The sequence below is a fragment of the Panicum virgatum genome, chromosome 7K, assembly GCF_016808335.1.
Source record: "Panicum virgatum strain AP13 chromosome 7K, P.virgatum_v5, whole genome shotgun sequence".
NCBI lineage: Eukaryota > Viridiplantae > Streptophyta > Magnoliopsida > Poales > Poaceae > Panicum > Panicum virgatum.
In genome coordinates this window covers 20250300-20271252 of record NC_053142.1, presented here as the reverse complement: position 1 = coordinate 20271252, position 20953 = coordinate 20250300, and the positions used below count along the sequence as shown (strand labels likewise).

General features: G+C 46.7%; 2 long non-coding RNA genes across 2 annotated transcripts; one reads left to right on the top strand and one right to left on the bottom strand.

Annotated features, from left to right (window-relative positions):
- The first annotated feature begins 1850 nt into the window (after window positions 1-1850).
- LOC120640470 lies at window positions 1851-3133 on the top strand. The gene is made up of 3 exons (XR_005661812.1): window positions 1851-2182; window positions 2269-2476; window positions 2707-3133. It is a non-coding gene; the product is annotated as an uncharacterized LOC120640470 (long non-coding RNA).
- An 11418-nt stretch (window positions 3134-14551) lies between these two features.
- Window positions 14552-15489, bottom strand: LOC120640469. The gene is made up of 3 exons (XR_005661811.1): window positions 15026-15489; window positions 14718-14934; window positions 14552-14628 (listed from the first exon to the last, which is right to left on the bottom strand). It is a non-coding gene; the product is annotated as an uncharacterized LOC120640469 (long non-coding RNA).
- Window positions 15490-20953: the final 5464 nt, after the last annotated feature.

Here is a 20953-nt window from a genome sequence, read left to right as displayed (position 1 = left end):
GTCCAGTCCAGTGGACCTCTATTGTGATAATAGTGGTGCCGTTGCACTAGCAAAGGAGCCTAGAACAACTAAGAAGTCCAGACATATACTGCGGAAGTATCACATCATCCGTAACTTTGTTGAGAGAGGTGATGTGAAGGTTTGCAAGGTGCACACGGATTCAAACGTTGCTGATCCGTTGACAAAGCCTCTCCCACAACCAAAGCATGAGGCGCACATGAGATCTATGGGTATTAGATACTTACATCAGTGATTCTAGTGTGCGTGGGAGATTTTTGTGTCATGAGTATGTTTATGTGATGATAAATAATTGTTATTTGTTCCATGGATGATTATTTTTTACATTGATTATCAAATATGTGACTTGTTCGTGAAACTCTTTGTTGACAATGATATGATTCTAAATTATCCCTAGTTTATGTCGTTGTGTGGGACAACAACGACGTTGAGACTAGCACATGCATTAATTGATGATCATGTTTCACGGATCATGGATATGGAGATATCGGATTAATGATGTGGACACATGTTGGTGAACATGGTGTTGGATTGACCCACTCCAAGACAATGTTGGGATTGTTATTTTGTATGTGCCATCAGTTGTTCTTGAGTGTTATACCTACTGGATCCTTAGACCTGAGATCGCCATTGTTTCTCACTGTGTGTAGTGGTGCATCTTGGGGCTGCTAAACGCAACTACGTGACTGGGTAGTTACAAAAGTAGCTTACAGGTGTGTCATGAAACATGGAATGGGATGTGAGCGGATCAAGATGGAATTTGCCCCTCCTAGATAACGGGAGAGATATCTCTGGGCCCCTCGAGATAGTTGGATTTGAAAGTGCATGGCCATGCCAAAGTGATTAAAGAGTTAATCATGATGACTAAAGGTTAGTTATGAATAGAATCCACTATTAGATCGAGAGAATGGTCGAGCTATCACAAAGGTGGCACGCATCTCGCTTTGAGCTTGACTGGTATCGTGTGGCAAAGGGATCGGTGTATGAGTATATCTAAGGTTCGGCCGATATGATCTTTATGTGTATTTGTGAGTCACTATGCCCTGCTAGGTGCCGCTATTGACTTGTGATTCGGAAATAATTTCCGATCACGACCACCTACACATGAACCTAACGGGTCACACACTTAAGGGGTTTGGAATGTTGGAAAGCTTGCATGTATGATTGTCTCTAGTGCAAGTGGGAGATTGTTAGTGATATGCCCAAGAGCCCATCATCACAATACGGTTTAAAGGCCCAAAAGGATATTGATCCAAGAGGGATTAGGGTTACTAATGGGCCTATGAGATAGAAGCCCATTAGTACGCCCTATATATACGAGGGAGGGGCTAGGGGGCGAAACCCTAAGAGCTGCCCACCTCCCTAGCCGCCGCCCCTCCCTCTCTCTCTCGGCCGCCGCCCTTGCCGTGCGTGCGGTGCTAGCACACCGACGCCCGGGGTTTCATCCCCGTACGTGTGGACTCCGTGGAGGCGCTGCTGCGACTGTTGCGCTGATCGGCTGCTGGGATCAAGTACGAGGAGCTCGGTTCGTGGGACGTGATCGACTACTTCCTCGACATCGACGCGCGACTTCTTCCGCTGCGCTGCGCGTCTGTGGTAACGATCTATGATCTTCTACTCGCAAGCATCATGGGTATATGCGGTAGTGGTGCTAGCGTAGCCTACCCGTTTCCAAACAGTGAGTGCCCTGGTGCCATACCGGCAACCAAGGGTTTGAAAGTGAAGACCAGTTTTGCGACAGAAATCAAAACTGTAAATATCCATTTCCCTTCGAGTACATTCTGTGTGTTCACTGTCTATACTGATATGTATTTTGTTATCTGCAGGAACGCCGCCGCTCTGGGTTTGGAACATCCTGTGGCCTTGATGGATGCCAAAACCCCCCGAATTGTCATAAGGAAGCCATGTCTAGCCACCCCCGCCCGCCAATACTCAGCTGCCCAAGGCACGCATGATCGAGGCGGGAGAAGTGGTGAGTACCCCGCAACAGCAAAAAAGTGTCGAAGTTACAAGCATTGCGAGTACTATGGAGGAATTCGTGCCATCATTGTCGCTAAAGGCCAAGGACGCCACAAAGACCGAATTGATTGAAGATTCGATGATGAATTTGAGCGTGCTGAAGTATATGAGGGATCAGTTAAAGGATTTGTACAATTATACCAATGTGACTAGCTTATCCCAACACCCACACTTAGTATTTTCTTTACTGAGTATGCTAATATTCTCATTAACACTTGTTGTGATGAGTAGAAACTGGCCGAGCAGTCCTAGGAGAAGTCTGAAGAGCTCAAGGCTGTGGAGAATGTGCTCCATTGGTTTAATATGGTCAAGGCCAAGTATTCTCAAGTGAAGTTGGATAACGTTGGGCTTTCCAGGAAACTCGTGGAATCCAGGCTTAACTTAAAAAAGAATTCCGAGATCGAGGACAAGAACAAAGAATTCACGCAGAAATAGAGAGGTACTCTTCCTTCGACTGCTTATTGTCTTTGTAAGTGGCTAAGTAGTTTCTCTGAATAGTACGGATACTTTTCCCTTTCATTTGCCATAGAACTCAAAAATATCGTAATGTATAATGGAGATCTGTTTGCTGACAGAAAGAATGGAGTGTACCATCTTTTAGAAGAAAGAGAGGCCCTGAAGAAGAAGCTCAAAGATGCTGACAAGCTGCTTGGTCAGTGCTTGCAACAGATCAAGTCCTTGGCTGAAGAGAAGGATAGGAAGGACAAAGAGCTTGAGGAGGTGAAGGGGGCAGCACAAGTACAGTCGTTGACTAGTGGATCCACCAGAGGAAGGAGTCATCAGCAAGAAGACCCTATTAGAGCGTCTCCATGGAGCCCCGTAGAGAATCGTTAGCTTCATCTCCAGAACAACCAAGACTTACGTTGCATCCATCCTTGGCCTCCTCAAGTCTTGGTACTCAAAGGTTGATGTGATTCCACTAGTTGACGGTATGGCCGGCGACTGTTCTGATGAGAAGTTTGCCGTCTACTTTGAAGAAGTTCAACTGATGGCTCACAGAAAAAAAACAGTTGAAAACTTAGAGAAGGAGTGAAGGATAATATAATCAATTCGTCCACTTTGTTACTCTTGTATTTGATGTGTAATATATGTTTGGTTCCTGCTGATATATTCATTGTACCTTGCCATGAGTAGTACTGACATTTCTAGGCCTTGGCAGATGCTTGGGCCTAAGCTACCCAGAATGCACAGACTCTTGGGTTAATCAGAGGCTTGGCATTTTGCTACTTGATCTCAGTAGGATCTTTCAAGTCAATTGAGTAGCCACCGGTTACTTACAATTTCCTAAAATTATGGGCTTGATGACCCCTTCAACTCGTTTTGCAGTTACTGTCTTGTTCTAGTTCTTTTGAATCGCGTAGGCTAGTAGTCGAGGTGGTTGAAATTATGGGTTCAGCGACCAGTTCGGTATTGCACACTTCTCGCTTATACCGTTAGTGACTATTATTCGGAGCTTAACTGGAATATTGGGCACGTGGACACCTTCGGCACTCCAAGCATCTCTCCTATACTATCAATGATTAGTATTTGGAGCTTTACTGGAATAACGAGTGCGATGACTCCTTCAGTAATAAGAACTTCCTAAAAGTACTGTTCATGATAGATACTCGGAGCTTATACTGGAATTAGTTTAGCAAGTGTACTCGCTGAATAGCCTCATGGGCTTTAGTATAGTAGTCGTATAAGTAGAACTCGTGACTATAGCCTTCGAGTAATAGGAAAACGATTTAGATTGGATTGCCTACTGGTAGACAGTGGTTGTGCTGCGTAGTCTGAACAGCTGTCGGAGTCCAGACTTGTCATGCATTGTAGCCAAGTTGGACTTGTACTGACTCTCGTGGTTTCCGATTAGGTCAGATCAAATCTCGCCGAAGTTGTTGGCGAGGTTGTCGACATCGTTGATGGAAATGGGCACAGATGCCTCCGGCTCCCTGGGGTTTGCGAGGTGGCTATTGAAGCCACCGTGGCCATTGGAGATGCAGATGCAGGAGCCAAAGATGAAAGTTGTGCACTCCTCGAACATGGTGGTGGAGTTGATTATTGCCATCGAGTTCATGAGGGGATTGTCGGTGAACTGCCCTTTCTAACTCGCCAGCAGTCGGTGTTTTACTAGCAAGCCTACCTAGCGATACAATAAGGTAGTAGACTGTAGGTAGGGAGTCACCGAGATTAGGACCATGGTGCAAGCAACACCTTTTAGATGGGTTCAGGCTGCTAGTTGTGTCATACCTACGTCCTGTTGTCGGTTTGTATTGCTTGAGATGGGTTAATCGCTTTGGAGGTGCCCCTATCCACCCTTTATATAGCCTAGGTGGGGTGGGGACAGGGTGTTGATGCTTGCTACGGACCATTTTCAAGCATTAATTTGATCAGAAAATCTAGAGAGTTTGCATTTCTTACACACATTCATATCCAAAATAATGACAAAACCAAACAGCCTTGGAAAAATATGCAATGCTAAAAAGTGAGCAGAAATGAAGCGACGAGAAACTCCATGATCTAAGGAAAAACACATCGATCAATCAGAGCGAGGAATGCAGGTTCACACGAATCAAAGGGCCCACCAGTAGGTGCAACCGACTTAGGATAAGGCCAGCACACCCAAAACTGTCATATGGGCCCACCTGTCCAACGGGAGGTCGGTTGGTGGTCAAACTAGGCCGCCCAAGTCCCCTGGCTGGCCGACCGGGTTCAAGCTCTGCCGCCTTTCCCCTTCCACGTGTAGCTCCTTCATTGGTCCTCCAAGGCGGTTCCAAGGTGCAGAGCTGTTGCTCTTGGCCGAGGACCCCCATGGCTCCCACTTACAAATATGAAGGAGGGTCTCAAATGCGATACACCACAAGTTGCTCATCAACTCACTTCTCTCTTATTTAGTCTATAGGCTACTGGAGTTTAGGCTGAAGTAGCTAGTCTTCGGCTCCCCAAGGTTGCTCAGGAGTTTTGGTATGGGTTTGATTCTTACTTTCCTTTTTAATTCTCAGATATTTGTAAATAGTTATTTATATTTGCAGAATTTATACTCTGCGGTGTCAGACATGTATTTCATGAATAGTTCGTATTCATGCTTTATACCTTGCATGATTAGACATATAGTTCTAGAATCATGTTACCCGCTTCAGTATTTGAAAGTTTGCTCTAGTATGATGTCTGTCCATTCGGGGTTGGTGTCTCCGCAAGAGATACTAGAGTATATCGCTTATTAATGTAGACATATTGTCTGGGTTAATTAAGTGTTGCTGGATGTCGCTCTTTCCAACAATTAGTATAGGATTGCAACAGGTGGTGATAGTCCTATTTGTGCCACCAGATTCCTCCATGTTCGGTCCGGGGGTAGAAGGTCCATAAAGTACCATAATGGTCTGGACAGTCTTATCTGTCAGTCATAAGCTGTCTCCCGGTAGTACCTTGTAGTCTAGAGCTAAGTTAATCATGCGTATGGTGTAAGTGTATGATACAAGCTGTATAATTAACTAGAAGTGAAAAAAAAACCGAACAACTAACTTCTTCCCGTCTTCCTACCTTAATCTTTTCATGAGTATGAGCTTGAAACATGTGTGTCACACTACCCCTCATCCATTTATTTATCTTATCCTTGTTTATATAATTGAATATCCAATAAAGATTAGTTCATCAACTTACCTATTCATTAACCGCTGCCTTCCCTGCTGGAATATAAATCCACAACCTTGGAGTACTCCCGGAGAAAATGCTAAGTGGCATTCCGTGGACTTGGGGATTCTTTCGTAACGTAAGCAATACCCCACTTTGTGGGTGCTGCCTAGGAATACCCACCCAGCGGTGACGTTGGTAAACGCCAAAACAGAGTTACACGAAACCCTAGATCGGTACTAGCTAGGAGTCCTCCTCGAGTACTACTCGAGTAGTTTTCTTCTATATTGATTAGTTCTACTCTGATACGAATTGGTGTGATATACTTTTAAAAAACTACGTAAAATTTATAATGATGGAAAAAAATTATACCCAAGCAGCTACTACATGATGATCAACCATCTCAACGTCCAACGAACAAGATTTTTCACAAGAAACATATGAAATGTGCCTCACCGGTGATTCGAACACGACCTCATGCATCGTGCAACACCTCATACCACTATACTACACAATCACTTGTGCTAACTAATTGGATAATATTCATTTATACTAACTTTTCTAATTAAATCTAATATTAAAATTTTAGATACTAAAATAATCTCAAACAAAAATATTGTCAACTGCAAAATTTTGGATCTCGTGGAGCATTACAACTTTGGTGCTAATTTTTTCCATCTATGGTCGTTTTATAGGTTAGATAAATTATATCAAATATTTGTTCATATAAATAATTTCACCTTAAAATTTTGGCAAATATAAAGTTTTAGATGTCATCTAGTTCTATAATTTTGATGTAAAGTTTGTCTTCAATCGATTTCGTATGAAAAGGTTATAAACAACTTCATGCGAGTGGATGGTGGGTTTTTTTACTACTCGCTTATAACCGACGATTTGTATTAACAACCTGACGGTGAAAATACAAACCGGTGGTGATGGCCGTCTGAACTTTCACCTCCGGTTTGTATCTCAAACCGGTGGTGATACGGACTTTCACCATCGGTGCGAATAGCCACTACGGCCACCTGTCCTACTCTCGAACCGGCGGTGCTGGTGGGGTGTTGGGTATGACTACCATTTTTCTTCTCAATTTGAGGAGTCTCGTTTTCATATACCATAAGTGACTTAACCAATTAATTTTCCTTCAAATAAACAACTTTATTAGCCACAGGTATACAGCTGCCATTCCATATAAGGGCCTAGATGCTTCAGTGATCTGTAGTACTCTAATTTTTGCGGGTAATTATCGGTACTATTCTGGCAGCCAACCCTTAGTGCATGGGCCTGCAATGAAAGATGAGATACGAACACCCAAGATTGACACGCGCAATCTTATATATGCAAGTACTCCGTCCATTAATTAATCTCTGACCAATGGAAATAAAGCTACATGCCACCTAAGCTCTCTAAGATTAGAAATAATAACAAAGACCAGCTGGTATAGAACGAACGTACCATGGAATCACTGTACGTCGTCTCCTGATGAATCCTTTTCCACACTACTGTAAGGAACATGGCACCATTTATGTCATTTTGAGTGATTTTAGTGATCGAATGACAACACAACACTTGGACTAATATGATTGTTAAGATGACATTCTCAGACTTTTAAGTTCAAGTGATGACAAAGAGAAAGAAAAGATAGGCGTAGCAAGGCCCGAAGGGCCGCCCCTACGGGGGTTCCGCTAACCAGGACGGGAGTTGAGGGGGAGCCGCCCCTCGCGGGTCTCAGGGCAGCGCCCTGAAAGCTCTTCGGTCTGAAGCACCGGTGCATCCGATGGTTGTCGGAAGAACCGACGTCATGGCTGAAGGGAATCAAAGCCAAGTCAGCTTATGGGCACCGGATGAACCGAAGGGTCAAAAAGGGGCATCGGTGCATTGGGCGTCCTATGTTCCAGAGACGATGTCAAGAGCCCAGGAGAAGATTCTTCAGCACCGGTTCAACCGACGGTGCATCGGAGCATTGCGTCGGTGCAATGATGTCAGCACCCAGGAGAAGATTCTTAAGAACCGGATGAACCGGTGATGCATCGGTACAAAGCATCGGTTCAACCGGTGATCACTGCGTCAGCTGTCAGGAGTTCAACGGCTACTTCAGGTTACGAGTGACCGGAAGAACCGACGCTACCTCAGTCAGAGGCATCGGTTCTTCCGGTGATACGCAGATTTTCAGCTGACCGTTGGAGCAATGGCTACAAGACTTGGTGGCCTATATATATGCCTCACCCCGGCCATTTGAAGTTTGCTGGAGTCCAAGGAAGTCACATACACACCCAAGAACATCTCCAAGCCATACAAAAGCATCAAGATCATATCCTTAGCCCTTTGCACACTTTGAGAGTGTTGTGTAAAGGATTAGCTCTTAGTGAGTGAGATTCCAAGGCTTCAAGCCTTTGTGCTGTGGTTCATTAGCGAACCAAAACAAGAGCTTGGTGCGCCGGCACCTTGGAACGTGAAGCTCGCCGGCAACGTCATCGACCCTCCGACTTGGTGTGGAGCGGCGACGACATCTTTGTGCGGGGGACGTGGAGACCCCATATTTTGTGGAGAAGCTCCTTAGTGGAACCCGGGGCCAAGGTGACCGTGATTGTGTTCACGGAAGAGACTTGGTGGTCGAGTAGCAATACTCTTAGTGATTGCTACAACAACGTGGATGTAGATGTGCCTTTGTGGCTAACCGAACCACGGGATAAACACCCGCGTCAAAAGTTTGCTATCTTCTATCCCGCTCTTTAAGTTTCCGCATTTCATACTAGCAATTTGGGTGTCTTTATTTTCATAGAATAATTTTTTGATAGGAAAGGCTATAGGTTACTAAACTCTTTTGGGATAGGAGTTTCACACTAGAGCAACCTAGTTGCACTTCTAGATAGCATGTTTTAGTTTAAGTTTTGTGCAAGCTAGTTGGAGCCATAGGTCTAAGTTTTTATTAGTGCTTAATTCACCCCTTCCCTCTGTTAGGCTAGAGCACCCGATCGCTTTTAACTAACTTTTGGAAGCACATAAAACTTTACAAGCATGGTAACAATAGACGCAACGCACAAGTCCAAAACTGCTGCCCTGCATTGCATCTGCACGCGACTGCGAGACTGCATTCGGCCCTGATCGAGACCGTTTGCATGCTCCTTGTCGACCGGCTTTGCTGGAAGCCGGACGTACAGGAGCTTCACGCATGCACAGCACAGGCATCATCTCGGCCCCTGCGTCGTCGTCCATTGCAAAATCCAGCACAACCGTTAGCCGGCTAGACACCCTTGACAAACAGTGAACTGTGACTGTGCAGTCACTACTATAAAAACAGCCTTTGATCCTTTAAATTTGTCCCGGTTAATATTAGACCCGGGACAAATAGAGGCTTTAGTCCCGGGTGCAAAGTCTAGGGCAACTACACAGCAAAAAGAGACATTTTATCCCGGTTGATAACTTTATTTAGTCCCGGTTGGAGCCACCAACCGGGACTAAAACATTTAGTCCCGGTTGGAGGCTCCAACCGGGAACAAAGGTACCCTTTCATCCCGGGTCAAGATTCCAACCGGGACACGGTGCGAATTCCGATAGCTTTTTCCTTTATTTAACTGTAGTTTCTCTATCTTCCTCTTATCTCTTCCCCCTCCGTCGACATCTCCCAGCCGCAAGCTTCCTCCCCTCCCTCTCTTAGCGCCCCTCCTCCAATCCTCCCTCCCTCAGATTCCTCCTTCCTTCCCACGGGCGGGAGCCGGCGAGCTGCCGCCGCCTGGCGCCGGTGCGAGCACAAGGCGCTCCCAGGCGCGGGCGCAGACGAGCGCCGGCGCGGGCCGGCAAGCCACCGCAGCCGCGCGGCCCGGAAAGCAGCAGATACGGGTGCGACCGTGGGCCAGCGCGACCGTGGGCTAGGCGCAGGAGGGCAGGGGCGAGCGCGAGCTGCGGCCAGCCGCCGGTGCAGATGAGCTTGGGGGCGGGTCGGCAACCCGCCGTCGCGTGGCACGACAAGCCGCGGCTAGGCGCTGCCGGGGCGCATCCGCGGGCTGGCGAGAGACGCCGCCGTGCGCGGCCAAGGTAGGGGGCGGGGATTCGCGCCGCGGCCAGGTGGGGATGCTCAACGCAGTGGCAAGCGAGGCTGAGGAACAGCGAAGACTCATGAATATTTGTTTGTGAATTTTTCTTTTGTGCGATTATGCTGTGAATTTGTGTGATGTGAATCAAATCGATTTCTTGTGTTGTGAATTAGATTTGTGCTCTCTTGTGTGATGTGTGACGGATATATGAAATGAGCATGTTTCTGGATTCAATCTAAAAATTCTTATAGTTGTGATTCATTTTGTGAGGGAGTCGGAGTATTTTTGTGATGGATTTGAGTAGAACTTCATGGAGGAAGTGGTGTGGTGCTCGAGGTGGAGCTACGGCGGCTGACCAAGAACAACTTTTTTTTTGTTTTTTTTTCTATGTTTTGTCCCGGTTCCAAAACTCAACCGGGATATAAAATTGTTTTTTATCCCGGTTGGACCACCCGGGATTAATGCTCGAGACATTTTCTCCCGGCGTCCTAATCCCGGTTGGGAAACCGGGACTAAAGCCTGTTCCCAACCGGGACAATTTAAGTGTTCTGTAGTAGTGAGTGCATCCAGCCGTCCAAACCTATAGTTGATCAACTTTTTACCACGTTAATTATTCCGGTGTGTATTGCACAAAGTTTTAAATAGCCGGCTATAGCTTCCGCTATAGACCACTATAACTTCTAGAAAGGGCAGCCACTATGTCATTTAGCCCGTTAAAGCCGGCTATAGCCTGCGAAATGTCCGCTATAGCTCGCTAAAAGCCGTAACAGCAGCTCTGCCGCTAAATGTCTTAGCCGGCGATTTAAAATATTGGTATTGCATGGGCTTACTCCCAAGCTTTTTACTGCTGGTTGGCAACTATGTGTGTGTACCTGCAGGGGTTTCAGAAGTAAAGCATCCAAGCTCATCTCCGATTACGACACCGCATGTGTTCTTCCTCCTGGTCCAAAAGGTCCCTATCTATCCTATTCGATCGAACAGAGTAGCTACTAACAGTATATGCTGCTCAGGAGTTGTTCAAGAATCGGAATAACGATTCATGCATATATTAGGAGGACTATATTAGGAGGACTATTACGGTGCACAATACGACTATATGCTACTGTTTAAAAATGACTCGTATGTAAACATCGAACGGTTGAGATTTATTTATACTATCGAAATTTTGATCGGTAGTATAGAGTAGTATATCTAGGTAGTATAGTTAGTATAAGGGTAATATGGAAAAGATTAATATTCTTATTTCTTTTAATTATCATTCTTTTTTTTACAACTTTTCCATCCATTCATTTCTACCCGTTCTCATCTACTCCTTTCCCGAGCAAGCGACCACGCCTAGGTTTGCTGCGCCCGGCGGAATCGCCGCCGGGGAATCGTCCCGTGCACGCCGCCGCCAGTCGCCGGCCGGGGAGTCGGCCCCCACACGCCGTCGCCGGGGAGTCGGCCCCAGCACGCCGCGCCGCTCACCGCTCGCCGCCGTGGATTCAGATCAGCCCCTGCTCAGCGCTCGACTCCTTGGCCGCGAGCCCGCGATCCCGGCGGTGACTAACCTCGGTGACCTTGGAAGCGCGGAAGCCGAGCTCTATGGATCTATCTCGTCCCCGTCAAACGCCGCGTCCTGCTGATCAGTGCCTTGGTAGCAGGGGAAGCCCAGTCCTCGTTCAGTGCAGAGCGCAGCGTCGTGCTACGGCCGGTGACATCTGGAGGGAGAGACGCCGGCCACTGGATTGCCCCTTGTTGCTGTGGGCGTGTGGAGCTGAGTTGCTCGTTTACAGTAGTGTTGTTCTGAGCTGTGAGGCACAATGATCTTGTTGAACTTTGTATGTGGCACCGAAAATAGGCTACTAATAAAGTTATTATACTGTATCAAGTTAATAGCTCATGTTGATCAGATCATGGTGGTTTTATGGTTTGTTCCACCTCCAGCTCTTGAGTTCAGAGTTCAGCACTTGCATTCTGTCATTCTGTTTCGCTTTGGCTGCATGCTATCGCATGCACCATTTGATGAAGGGAACATTGAGTTTACACAACCCCATTCGCTAGCAGGTAAACATGATGTGCATATGACAGTGGTTGTCAACATCTTTAAGCTCAGCTCATCTGCAGAATAGGAACATGTAGCCTCTATCAAGAGGTCAAGGATGCTGCCTGATCAATCTCTCTACTTTGTTTCTATTGATGTGGGAGCATCATAGGCACCACACATACTTGATTTTGATCAGTCCTGACTATTGCAAACAGGGCCGTTTCTACAAACTGCAAATGAGTCTATATCCACTACATAAATTCATTAGGAAACTGCCCTGAGCATTGGCTCCATAAATTTGAGCAGCGTGTATCATTTTGAGCAGCATCTCTAGTGTTAGCATATCACCACTGACCCAGAATTCCCGAGCCTAGCAATGGGTCTATATCTGCAACCTTAATACTTCTCAAAAGAAACAAAAATTCTCCTTCCACCAAACAAGGCTACAAGATTTCAGCGGCCACAAACTATTTCCACCATTCATTAATCATCATACATACTAAAGCTCACCATTTTTTTGAAGAAAATCAAATGACCTGAATTCATTAGCAATCTCCATCAGTTTACGGAAATCTGCACCTTCAGGCAAAAACCATAACAGCGAAGACACCAGATTGGAGGTATGATCAAGTAGACATTACAAATTATATCATGTGAAATTATCAAGGACAACCCCCTCAAAAGAATTCTTATAGGCAACGCATCTAGGTGCAAGCACTACCGGAATTCTCTAATTCACCGTGTGCCCCAAGCACACGGCGAAGCCTAGTAGGCACACGGCGAAGACTTCGCCGTTAGTGGCCGACGGCGAACCCCCGACGGCAGCGCTAGGCACGGCAGAGGCCTAGTTTACCGTGTGCCATCTGTCGCACACACGGCAAACACATTCGCCGTGTGTATAAAAAGGAACACGGCAAAAAAAAAGGCCAGACGTCGTGACGCCGCCGGCCTAACGGCGTGACGAAGGACTTCGCCGTGTGCCAGGAATCAGGCACACGGCGAAATTTCCCACTTTGCCGTGTGACCTTTGCTTTGGCACACGGCAAAGTATTCAGGTTCGCCGTGTGCCCCTGGCTTTGGCAAACACGGCAAAGGAATCAGGCACACAGCGAACTTGGTGTTCAGGGCTGGCCAAATGGTCACTTTGCCGTGTGCCTAGTCCCTGGCACACGGTAAAGTGACCAAACAAATCCTATTTTTTTTTTGTTTTTCACGTAAAAAGGACCCCATATCACAACATATATATCACAGGCATTACATATCATAACAAACATCACAGACATTATATATCACAATATATATATATCACAACTAGCCACAAATAACATCAAACACATACAGAAGTCCAATGCAAAGTCCTGCAAGTTCACAAAATATCCAGAAGTTCACAAATACATATCTAAAAGTTCACAAGTCCATAAATATTGAAATAAACAAGTTTATGGCTGTGGTGGGTCGTCGAACGGTGGGGCGCCGCCGAACTGAGGCGGGAACAACTGCTGTGGGAGCGTCGGTGAGATGCCCGGCGATAATTCTGGCGTATTCGATGCCGCCGATAGATTCTGCAAAAAAAAGTAAGACAATAAATTGCAGGTGAGACAAAAACCAAGTTCTCAAGTTATAATTCATGAGAGGAGATATGCTACACTCGTTTACTGAAATGCATTGGGACAGATAGAACAGAAGTTCAAACTTTCATTGAAATCCCTGATTTCGAATTCCTGTGATAATGCATCTTGTAATTCGAGCTTGAAACTTCAGTTTCGAATTTGATTTGCATAACTAGATCGACCAAATTACCGCAAACGAATCCATGAACCTCTTCTATGAAGAACCTGCTTCTGCTCATTCTCTTGTCGTATCCTTCTCTCTTCGGCCAGTGCCGCCTCGTACGCCGCCTGTTGCGCTTGCATTCGGTGCTACAATAGTTCATGACAATGTTACAATGCAAAGCAAATATATGTACAAAATGAATGAACTATGAATAAATAAGAAATAACCTGAAGTTCCTGCACTTGGAGCTGCGACGCAGACAGCCATAGGCGTATGGTTGGGCTATTGGCCGTGCTCCTCGCTCGAATCTGGGAGAGGGTGGGAGTGCTGGCCGTGTCTACAAGGCCATCACCAATGTAGTAGCGCCCATGTTTCTTGCCTCCTCCCACCCTCATAATGACATCTCCATCAAAGGGCTGGGAGCTCGGATCCCAGTCTGGCCCATGGACCTATCTTCCCATCTCTGTGTACGCCTGGATACGACTGTGGACGGACAGGTTGTTGTACGCCGAGGGTGGGTTGTCAGGGTTGTAGGTGACGTTGGATGTCGCCTTGCCCTTGCGGGCCAGATCCCATCCCACGAACGGGTTGCACTCCTGGCCTTCATGTGAGGACGACTGCGAAAAAAGAAGAAGTTGATTACAAATTATGCTGAATTGAATGTTAGATTAGAGAAATGAGTCTGTGTACTGTGTACCCATCTAGCCCTGTACTCGTCGTTGTTGAGGCTGCCTTGATGGTGCGCTGGACCTGGCATCAGCAATCGCCGCTGCCGGCCAGCGTCGTGCAAAGCCTGCCACTCGGGGTCGAACCACTTGTCCACTATGCGCTCCCAGCGCACGGTGTCATTACGACACCACCACGCAGGAACCTACACGTGATCAAATGCATGACATGTAAGAAAAGAGACATTTAACGATGTTTTTCATCTTATAATAAATTTGAACTTACATGTAAATATTGCTCTCGGGTCAGCTTCAAATCCCTCGCCTCAGACTTCCCGATCTTCTGCTTTAGGAAATGTGCACAATAGTTGATGACGCACTGGACTTGCGCCTCATAATGCATGTCCTTCATGAGTTTAACGCATCGATTGTGAGCCACAATCGCCGCCCGCTCCTCGTATCCCTCATCACACCTGTAAAAATCCTGCATATAAAGACGATGGATCATGTCATCATTAACAAAATATTCAATAAATGTGATGTATTCACCATTTTTTGCCGAGAAAAACTTACCCAGAGCTCGCCCTTTACCCGCTCCGCCTTGTTCTCAAAGGCTCTGCGGCTCCGATCCAACTGATCGTTGTTGGCGGCGATGTAGTGGTCCCACGTCTAGGCCGGCTCGTACCGTCCTTGATAGTGGACCAGGCCTGGGAAGTGCTCCCTGCACAAAAGACCCAGGATGCCGTTGACCTTGCGTTTGTGAGCACCGCCACTGAGGACAGTCCAACTCCTGCAAAAGTGATTAAGAGAAAATATTAGTTTGTACCTTGATTTTCGAGTTAGGAAATGAAAAGGTATTAATAACATGTCAAATTACTTACATATCCCCGCACGGTTGAATCAGCGGGCGCAAGGCAACAGGTATCGGCCTATCTGGGAGTCGCGAGGGACCTCACAACCAGACAGCCGGCGTAGAGGTATCCTCGGCCGTGTCCTCCTCCTCAGACGACTCCCCCCCCCCCTCCTGCGCGTCCGCCTGCCACTCCTCCTCCCGCTCCTGCTCCTGGTCCTGGGCAGGCTCCTCCTCCTCCTCCTCCTCCTCCTCAGACGGCGGTACAGGCGAAGGCTCTCGACGCCTCCTGCCTCCACCCTTCCCTCCACCCCTCTTGGGTCCACCCTTCCCTCGACCCTTGCCTCGCCCCAACTCGGAACCCCTATCGGAGCCCTCACCAGCATCCGAGTGTGGCATCATTCTTATGTACAGTGAGGCGACCGATCGTTGAAGTCCGCCGCCCAGCATCTTTCTTCAATCACCTGCAATTAAAAATAGTAAACCAATCAGCACATATATACAAAACGATCTTATAAAGAGAAAGAAAATAAATGCGACATAATTAAAAAGTAACATAATTAAAGAAAATAAATCAATTAGTATGGATCATACATGTATTAGAAATAATCATCTTCATCGGGATTAGCTGGATCATATGTCTCATCATCACTATCACGCAAGTCGAGAAGTTCAAGCTCGTGCTCTAAAGGTGGAATTTCATCCTCATTATCATCGCCTAATTGTAATCGCTCAAGTAATTCTAGGTCCTTCGCATTACGAACCTCCTCACCAGCGTCCTCATTATCAACCATTTCATCATCGTGTACTTCCATTTCGATCACTCCGGTTAAGTCTATCTCAAAATGCCCTTCAAGCCCATCTTCTTGAAAGAACTCCCCGTCATATGTGTTTGGGTCTATGTTGTAATCCTCATTATTTGGAATAGATACTTTACCGTGTGGTGATAACTTGTACACAACGTCCCAACCCATAAGGCGATCGTCGGTTTTGCACGGATATGAGAGATAATAAACTTGCGTGGCTTGTTGAGCCACAATATAGACATCGTCTCCTAGATACACTGATGACTGGCGAATTTCGACTAGGCCGATATGAGGGGTCCGTCGCACTTCGTTAGGATCAAACCAATGGCATTTGAATATGACAGGCTTAAGAGGTTTGCAACCATGAAATGTGAGTTCATAGATTTCTTCAATTATGCCATAATACTTGACCCCATCAAGGTCTATCGTACAAACTCCGGAATTTGTTGTTCTTCGATTGGGCCGACTCTGCTCGTGGCTTTTTGTGTGAAAGCGATATCCATTTACATCATATCCGGAGAATGATAAGACCCTATAGGCACAACCATTGGCAACCTGTCTCAACTCGGGACACATAGACGCATCATTTTGGGCCTGCAGGTAGAAGCATGATGGTTTGTCATACTATTCGCACGGAAAAGGAACTTCAAATGTCTAACAAGTATGATGGTTTGTTATACCTTGTGCTTGAACCAAGAAATGAAATCGGGGGCTCTTTGTCCCGCACCCGACTTAAGAAGGGCGTCAAGTTCCTGCGGGGTTGGAACTCTTCAGCGATGCCAGAATTGTTGAGTAAATTCCCTATATAAATGAGAGGTAAAGGGGGTTGGATATAGAATAGTTAATACTCAAGGAAATAGTTTGTTGAGAACTTACTGTATGTACGGCTCGACTTCCACTAGGTTCGTCAACACATACATCATGATAGTGCGCAACTCTTCATTGACCAAGGCCTTAGGAGTCGCACCACTTGCACTTCCAAGTTGCCCTTTGAAGAGGCTGAGGTTCGTTTCATTTTCGCCTTCATTGTAACGAGTGGGTGAATTATGCACGCTTGGAAGGGTTTCACCATAGTATTTGTTGTATAGTTGGAGACCTCATCCAGAATGTATGTTTCTACAATGGAAGCTTCTATTTTCCATTTATTTTTACATTTGGTTCGAATGATCTTTTGTTGTCTCTCAATTGAGTAGCACCAACGGCCCTGAACAGGCCCCCCCATCCGTGCCTCATACGGGAGGTGCAAAATCATATGCTGCATCGGATTGAAGAAGCCGGGTGGAAAGATTTTCTCCAACTTACAAAGCAACACAGGGGCCAATTTTTCCATTTGTTCAACCACAGTCCGAGACAACTCCTTAGCACATAGCTGGCGGAAGAAATTGCTTAACTCCGCCAGCACTTGCCAGACATGGTCATGGAGATAGCCTCGAACCATCACCGGAAGAAGCCGCTCAATCCATCTGTGGTAGTCATGACTCTTCAGCCCATTGATTCGCATAGTAGATAAATTCACCCCTCTCCTTAGATTCGCTGCATACCCATCGGGAAACATTAAAGTTTGGAACCATTCCAATACTTCTTTCCTTTGGTGCTTCTTCAGGACGAATTCAGCTGGAGGCTTTTTCCATTTCTTACCATCTTTGGTGGCGGAATATTCAGTTTTGGTCTATCGCATAAACTAGCTTGATCCACTCGGGCCTTAACATTGTCCTTTGTTTTATCAAGAATGTCCATGATTGTACCCCATAGTGCATCAGCGATATTCTTTTCCGAGTGCATCATATCAATGTTATGAGGAAGAAGAAGATCATCCATGTAGGGGAGCTTCCATAGGCTCGACATCTGAGTCCAGACATGTTCTTCGCCATAACCCACAAAACCACCGCCTTCTTTAACCCTCAACGACTGTAACCACTCATGGACCGCGGCACCTGACATCATCTGCGGTGGAGGGACATCAACCACGACACCTTTCGTAAAGTTCTTGATGTCACGTCGGAACGGCCGTTTGATTTCGGTTAACGGGGCCATGACTTCGCCGTGTGCTGCCCCAAGGCACACGGCAAAGATGAAGGTTCGCCGTGTGCTGGGCTGTGGGCACACGGCGAATGATGACGGCGTTGAGCTGCAGCGAACGGCCGTTAACGTGGAGCCCATTTCGCCGTGGGCTGTCTGATGGGCACACGGCGAAGTCTTGATTTGCCGTGTGTCGGGCCTGGTGCACACGGCGAAGTCTCGATTCGCCGTGTGCTTTCTGTTCGCCGTGTGTTTAGTTCTCGGCTCATGGCAAAAGTTCTGTTCACTGTGTGCCCGAGGAAAAGCACACGGCAAACATTGAGGCACACGGCGAACTCGCGGTTTCCGGTAGTGAAGTTTGCAACAAGCTTATTCTCATTTATCTCAGAGAGATAGCAGCAGTGGCGATCAAATTGAAACCCTGCCTCCGCTCGAGCGTGGGTGCCTGAGGACGCGCGCGCCCGCGTGCGTTAGATGCTGATGACCACCCGCGGCGGCAGGAGCGTTGGCCGGCCCGTAGTCCCGGGCGCGGTGAGGGCCGACGCGCGGCACCCAACCACCCAAGCCGATGCCGGCAGGACATCTGATTTCCAAAACGGGGAGGAGGTCACGACGGGCGGCGGCCTCCAAGGCTGGGGCGGCAGCATCTATAGTTATCCTCAATTTATATTAAGTTAATAATGACAGTCTTACCTTTTTTATGAACGGTTGGATCTTTTCTATACTACATACTATCAAATGGTAGTATTGTGCACTGTAAAAAAGCTCTATATTAGATGCCAAGAAGTGAAGAAACAAAGCGGCAAGCACTTTGTCAAGATGGGGGCAAGCTCATGAGCTAACTATTCCAGATAGGGGTGTCAATGGGTGACTCTTAGGGGTACCTCCAACTTTTTTTAGTTCAAAATTTTCTACTACTTTTCTAAAATGGGATTTTATTTTGGAAAACTAGTACAATATTTTGAACTAAAAAGGGTTAGAGGTGCACCTAAGGGTTATCCATTTTCACCCCTAATTCCAGAAGTTCTGTCTCTTCATTTTTATTATGGCACTTCCAATTTTTAAGCCGAGTAGTGAGATTAGCTCAACAATAGAGAAAAGAAAAAATATGATAAACATTTTTTTCAGGTATAATAAAGTGATTTATTTTTTTTTGAATCGAGGCCAACCCTTGTTTCCATTACATTAACGGAAATTCAAGAACTTTGGAGAATACAAAAGGAAACTAAAGGGAGAACTAGAAAGCGAAGGCAGCCTGGGCACGATCTCGAAAGAAACACAAAGACCGTACAGAAGGTTCAAAAGACAAGACAGGTAGCCTGGGCCATAACAGGCACCCAACCAGCAGGCTACCACGAAGTAGCTGGAACAAGTAAGATTTCACAAAACCTAGAGGGATCAGCAGGTAGTATAGCTTTTATCGACCCAAACTGTTGAGTTATTTTAGGTCGATCTTATTAAGATTTCAGAATGTTGGTGTCGGAGTTGGGACCACCAAACAGAAAGGAACTAATAACGAAGATTGAAAGCGATAGTACAATGGCACAACAGTGGGTTTTTGTTCATTCCATAGGGTTGGAGTGTTCAATTTGCCTTCTCCAACTTAGATCATGTTTTTCATGCGGTCGCCAGCTGGACCCTCGGTCTCTTGACCTTCGCGCGTCTTCTATCTACGAGCGAACCTTCGGCTCCGAAGGTCAAGCTTCGCCTAGGAAATCTTCCAGCTAGCAGCCTCTGGACCGGCTCATCACACTCATCTTCGCGATCCTGCAAAAAAGGGATGCTCCCGCGCTTGTCCAACCTTCGGCGAATATTCGGATGCGGGTATGAACCTTCGGGCAGTGCCACCTTCGTAGGGGTACTTACATATTTGCATGTTCATGTACTGTATATCGCAAAACACTGAATTAGATATCCGAAGGATTAATGCCCGAATATTTTTAAAAAGCTTTTAATGCCCGAATATAGCTAGTTTAATTAATCAAAAGAGAACCCCAAACAAAAATTAGATATGGGCATGCATGCATGTTCCTCTCTAACACCAAGGTTGGCTTATCTCCAGATGACCAGATCATTCTTCACGCAGCTCGTGAAGCTCCAGCCCTCTTTGACCGCCCTTCAACAGTTTGGAAGCAACCTTTTACCACTGCCAGCCAGCAGTCGATAACTGTTCCCCTACTTTTTAATTTTTACCACTCCTGCTCCGATCCCCCAATAATTCCAGAACCAAAGCCTAAACCCAAGCCGACGATCCAGCCAGCACCAGGGGGGCCATGCTCTCTCTCTCTCTCTCTCTCTGCCGAATGCATGCATATGTCCTCAGCAGCAGGCTCGGCTTGCATATCCTGCCGCCGATGCAGCACAGCAAACGTCCCTTTTGGCCGCCGATCGCCAGGCCGGCCGGCCACCCTGCGGTTTGTCGAGAATTTGCGACCAGCGGCGAAGCAGAGGCCGGCCGGGCCGGCAGCGCCTCGAGTCTCGCGAGAATGCCTCGGGCTTCGCGGGGCGGAATGCAGCAGCAGGAGCATCTGCGTGGCGTTTCTCTCCCATGCCGAGATGCCCTCGTCCCACGGCATCGGCATCGCCATGCATGCGATCACTCGTCGCTCTCGCCTACCACAGTGCAGTGCATGCTCTGGATGGAGCACACAGTCTATGGGGGGCGTGTCTCTATCTGATGCGTCCTTACCCTATGCGAGCTGAGCTGAGCATGCCGTGTTGTCGACGCTCTCGCTGGTGACCGACCTGATGGGCTAGGGACGTAGAGATTCAGCCTTTTTTCTCGCTACGGAGGCAGGAGTTGTAGGCCGACGGACGGACAAGGGAATGTAAATCGGTCTTTATTTGTCCTCTGTTTCTGTTTAGTTTTCTGCATGCTTTCTCTCTAGCTATATACCCTGCACAGCTGCTTTTCTTTCCAAGGTAGGAGTATCCCATGCTAACAAAATAGTATAATTTGCTTGCTCTCAATGCAAGCAAGACGCCTCCTCTTTGAATTGTCTGACCAAGCAAAGCCGACGATGAAATAAAAGGAAACATGATGACCTGGCATTATTATTGCCTCTCTTTTTTTTTGAAGAAATATTGCCTCTCTTTTTTCAAAAGAAACATGAGCAGTGACCTAGCATGAATGC